Source organism: Chiroxiphia lanceolata, chromosome 10 (assembly GCF_009829145.1).
Source record: "Chiroxiphia lanceolata isolate bChiLan1 chromosome 10, bChiLan1.pri, whole genome shotgun sequence".
NCBI lineage: Eukaryota > Metazoa > Chordata > Aves > Passeriformes > Pipridae > Chiroxiphia > Chiroxiphia lanceolata.
Window position 1 is genome coordinate 17,525,484 of NC_045646.1, and position 6,063 is coordinate 17,531,546.

Genomic DNA, 6,063 nt, shown 5'->3' on the forward strand with positions numbered 1-6,063 from the left:
CCTCAAGATATGTCTCACTAATATGTATGAATGAGGAGGTAGTTCTTAAGCTATGTATTGTTGGTAAGCATACTAAAACTCCCTACTGAGAATAAATACATACATACATGTGTATGCGGGGGGTGTGTATATACACAGATATATATATATTTTTAAAGTAAGACATCTGGCACAGTAGCACCTTTGCAGCAAGGAGAGCCTCCTGCCTTGCTCTGGTTTGCATTCAGTGCTGCAGCAGTTTCACAGACCTTGATGGCTGGGGCAGCTCACCCAGGAGCAGGGAGTTCCTGCTGGTGCAAAGAGCTTCAATCACAAGGAAAAATCCTAAAAATAATGTCATAACCTAATGCTGACACGCATGGAAAGAGCTTGGCAGAGTTATGTACAGGACTGATTGGTGTGGTATAGCTTTCTATGGAGGGCAGGCTGGCTTGCTTGGGGTTTTTTTTGGTGATGAATATCTAGGAAAAAGTGGAAGAGGACACAACGAGAGAGATAGAAAGTGTTAATGGTTTGGGCTCTGGAAACGTGACTAGAAAATTAATGCTGTTCCCTATGGAAAGAATTGCACCTGTTTCATCACATGTTTTTTTCAGCTATTTAGTCCTCTTCAAATCACATGAGTTTTTTAGGAGTTTGGCAGAAGATATGCTGAGCCAGACTTTGTTGCACCTCTCTTCTTTCTGGATGTTTTCTTACAACTGGAAAGTGTAGGAAAAAAAAGCAACTCTGGAATATCATAGCATTTCTTCTCATAGGCAACTATACATGTTTTCTTGTTAGTCAGCACTGCATGTCACTCTTTCAACAGCCCAGTACTGTATTTACTGGAACCCAAGTGTGTGTGGTAATACCACAGCTCCTGAATATAATGCACCATTACACAAAACTCCAGTAAACAAGTCACTTTTAATCATTTCTCTCCCTTTCAGAAGTGCATTTGTATATGTGTTCTCTAACCCATGGTGAAAGAGTGTTTGTAATATATTATTAAGAGTAACAGATGTATTTGAATAAGGGATGTCTGTTAATTGGAATAAATCCTAGAAGTCAGAGTAGTTCTGAAATGTGAAAGCAGCATTAGATAAAAATTAAATTTAAAAAAAAAACCCAACCCACCAAACCAAAACAAAAAAACCCCAAACACATGGCACTCTCCCTGAGTGAAAATCTACAATTAAATGACTCACCATTTTAACTAATCAAAAAATCCTTTAGATGTGTTTCTGCTATGGCCACTGGCCCAGCATTGGGCTGATTGATGGGGCTTATGCAATGATTTTTAGGACTTTCCACTCTGGTCAAAAATCTTCCCAACTCCTAATAGCCCGGCTGGCCCAGAGATGGAGTGGGAGATGGCTTCATAAATCCTGCATTAAAAAATGCAGGGGTTTTTTTGCCAATGTAGTATGTATAAGTCTTTGGTACTTTTCCAACTACTCACTTAAATAAGATCATGTATTGAGCACTAGGTATGAAAGAAATATACATGTCTTTAAAAGCTCACAAGAAAAGGATTTTTGTTTGTTTAATTTAGAAGCTGGCATTATGCCTCCTGCTCTTTACAGTTGCTAATAGCAGTCAACTTCCATCTCTGCCAGGCCCTGAGAACAGCAAGAGATGCTGGGGACACAAGAGGACAGGATTTACACCTTTCCATTTGGCTGACTTTGCCTAATTTGGCAGAGGAAAACTCTTTGGCATTCCTGGTTTTAAGAAATCTGCAAACTAAGAGAGGTTTGCTGAACTGTTGCCTGATGTCTAGGAGTTGCTAAACTGTGACAGCATTTCGACAACAAAATGGCTAAAATAGCACAAGTGTTGCTCCTGTTATCTCTAAAACACCTCAGGACAACCCTAGAATTTACTTATTTATATTTTCCTGAACAATCTGCTACTGGAGACAAGGTTGGCAGTTCACAGTCATCCCACATGCACTTCAGTAACGCACACGTTTGTTAAATTCCTGTTCTGCTAAGATGCCTACTTGATTTAAAAAGTAGGAAGCCTTTGAGGAGGGGAATTCTTGAAGGTCTTTAGCTAAGGTGAACCCAAACGTACAGTTGTCCTGCTACTGGAGATATCAGAAATGTCCCTTATAGTGGCCTTTAAAGTAAAATGGAAGGAAATTTCAAGCAGTATTGACCAAAAACTACAATTGTATAATTTGAAAAATGCCAGAATATTTTGTTTGTTTGGTATTTTCACCACCTTTTTGGTTTTTTTTTATACTACACTCATGAAGCCAATAGAAAATAATGAAGCATATAGCTGAATCCATATTACAGCATGCTAAAGGTTTCTTATAATAACGTGTATCTATCCCTAGTCGTTACAATTTTGCAATTAAAAGAACCAAAAAAGTTGGTGAGGGAGATTACAGTTGAGCAGTTTGTAGGATTTTTTTTTCTTTTATTCCTCCACTCAAAGCTAGACATTGGCAGAATCCCATTGAACTGAGAAGAAGATAATCATATTCCAGAAATAATTCTTATTGCCTGTCTTAAAATTACTACTAGTATTCTCTCTCTGTATTGAAACAGAAGTGTTTTACAGATTCAGATTTTTTTTTTATGGTGGTATTGAACTTTCTGTTTGCTCAAATTAAGAAATATCAATGGTATGTGCAATAAAAATTGATTTTCAAGAGTGCTATGTGCAATGCAGTTCATTTGAGGAATATTGCTTTGCTTGTGCTATATGGGCAGAATCTGCAGGCTGTCTGACAGCATTTTAAATGGAAGTAGTGATTTTAGTAATGACATGAATAAAACATCTTCTAGCCATGAAGCTGGAGCCAAATAAACCTTAAGATCTGGCCACAGCTGATTTCAATCCCTAGAAAGAAACTGGGTCAGAGAGAGACACTAAGGAATGTGATTGCCAACATGAGTATCACCTGGAAAAGGTGTCACTGTTTTCTCAGTTGTTTTTTTGGTTTTGTTTTTATCAGCACAGCAGGCTTGTGTAAAGTACATCTGTAACAATGAACTTCTCTTAATACACTGCATTTGCATTAGGAAGATTTTGCCATACATCTGATCCATCCATCCTGGAAAAATAGTCTTGCATAAAGATTTTTATTCTAGCGTATGTAGCTCTTCATCCATGTTTTTTTCTGCATTTTGTCTTTTAATGTCTTGAGAAACTGCAGCCATTTCATGGGAGTGGGTCTGTGCTACCAATTATTATCCTCTCACCAAGGACATTCTTTATTTAGGTATTTCCTGAAGGTCAAACAAATAACCCATTGGCATCAACAGTTTGCTTTTACCTTGCATCTATGTCATGACTTTTAAAAAGGCCAAGCTCACACACATGGCCTGCTTTGCCAAGCCCACTGGACTCCCAGAGATATATGCATACATAGGGGTTCTCATGGATGTTAACACCGGGTTCAAGATATCTGGCATGTGATCTTTTTGGTTTTTTTCCCCTCATTTGCTTTAGGTCTCCTTCCAGACTGAAAGTCCAGGAACCATAATCCCGTTCCTAAAAACACACCTTCCTTCCCACCACACCTTTCCCATAACCTGCCTTACCTGCATCATTTGCAAGCCTTTTTATTTATTTTTTTGTGTTTGTCTAGTGCCAGATATAAGTACTGTTTGTTGGCTCTTAGATAGCAGGGTAGTAAAGATAGTAGCAATAATCTCATGGTTTAAAGAGGCATCTTCTCTGAATTTATTGTCATGGTATAAAATCTGTTAAAAAATCACTTTTTGCATTGAACTCAATCTTGTGAGTTGAGAGCTGTTTAAAGGCTGAAGGACAGTTGTGTTTTTCATGGATGTTTCACATTTTTTAAGCAGAACTAAAAAAATGGGCATTTGTACTATGCAACTTGCTTGACTACTTGGTTGTCATGTGCCATTACCATTTTGCAAACCCCTTTTATTGCTGAAAGTCTTGCTCTCTCTACCTCTGTTTTTGCATTTTCACCATAGCCAGGAGTTACCACATGCACAGCTCTGCCAAAAAGGTGTATCCAGAGAATAAATGCACACTATGTTTCAGGTGAGTTCTGCTGGGTCAGGTCAAACAGCTGACAAAGGCAGGTTTGCACTAACCAGTATGCTTTGTCTCAGGCAGGTTAGGAAAACAGTAGAACAATTCCAATTTAGTGAGCTACAGGGAGAGCACCTTGGTTTCTGGGAATGTCCATCCAGATGCCTGGCATCTTCAGCCTGCCGAACCAGGTCTGGAAGAGGATGTTTACCAGCTGTCTGTAAAATAATGACTGTTTTCTGAGGCTACAGTCACATGGTCGTTGTAGAAATGGCTTTGTGGCACCTGAAGATGTCCATTCCCAGCCATAAACTGGAAATTACCCTTTTCCTGGTACAGCTTAGATGTCAGAATAAATCATCTGGGCACTCATCATGTGTTTCAGCGCAGAGGCAGCAGGTTAGTAAGTGCTGGTAGGAGTGATGTGAGTTTACCCACCTGACATTCCACTGGAATTTAAGCACCAATTTTTTTATACAGCCCTTTATAGTCTGCCACGGGGCTGACTGTACAGCTGCTGTGGAGTGATGACAAATGCCTGGATGTTGGTCACATCTATAACTGGCACAGCTGCTTCTCCACTAAATACCTGACCCGAGACTGAAGATCAGTCACTTTGCTGTGCAAGGCTTTCTGTGGCAGTGTAAAGGACCTGGAAAGGATGCAAACTACATCTGGCGAGAGGCTTGTCCTCTGCAGAAGTAATTTTTGACACAATGCATATATTCTAGAAGAAAAAAACTCGGGTGTGAGAAACCTAGAGTTTTTACTTGGATGTGAAAAGGCCAAAACATCATGTGTTTTAAGTATGCAAGGCAAGCAAGCAATTCTCTGTCACTTAGCAAACAGGAAACGTCAAAATAGCTGAGGCGTGAAAGTCACTAACAGCCACAAATAAAGTAATCTCTGGTGAGTGTAACCATGAAAAATGTGAAATGTGTTTCTCTCTCAATCATCAAAGCAACTTCCTCCAGTCCCACAGAAACTGAATTGGTAGTTAGACACTAGATATCATAAGAATAAAAATTTGTCAGCTGTCTCAGACATTCTCCACCAGCATTGTGTGTGCCACAGCAAAGCAGCAGGTGAATGCTCCCAAAAGGCTACATTACCCACCCACATCTGCAGATGGTGCCAAGAGCTGCTGATGGTACTGCTACTGGAGTGCCTCAGTAAATCCAGAGCTTCTGGAAGAACGTGGCATTACTGGCTAGTCCTGAATAAACTCACTCCATATGGACTCTGACTTGGTATTTTGCAAGTTACTAAGCTTCATTTGACAGGTTAAATAATGAAGGATCTGTCACATATGTAGATAAATAGTTGTAAGGAATAATTATCTTTGGTGTTGCATTGTTTTTGATCTTGCTTCAGTTTCCAACCAATTTGTTGGGCTGTCTTTTCCTACTTGATTTAAATGGCAGCACTCTTACAAACCACTTTCCCACGTGGGTGCTTTATACACCAAGACCAGGTCACCCCTAACCTTTTGGGTTGCCAAACAACACTAACCTTTTGGTAGGTGTTGGTGTAATATGATGGTATTGGTGCAGTGTTTTAGCTTTTACTTGGGTCGGTGCACAATATTTTCTTCCATGATTTGTGACAGAAACTATTTTTGTTTTTTTCCCCTGAAAATTTGCCTTGAGTGTTTTGAAGCATCTGGCCCTTTGAGGCTGTCTTCTGACACAATATGTACCCACATGTTCACCTCTAAGAGCAGGTTGTTGTGATGCAATACAAAAACTTCCAAACCTGAACCAATTGTCTAACCACACCACTGCAGCTTTCACTGTTGGTTACAACTACTGTACCATGATTTTTTTTTCTAATGTGAGCCTTGAACAAAAGGTTTGTTCCAGCCAGATCTCCTGTCACACTACTGAAACCTGTTTAAAACTCTCCCCTTGACAGTGAAGCAGTGGTTTCACAGCTAGAAAATGGGGCTGTAACCTGAGTCTGCCTGTTCTTGATGTGAGAGCCTCCCCTGTTGTAGCTGTCACAGTGTAAGAGGTCACAAGTATTCATACAGCTTCAGTGTACTGCTCTAGTCCC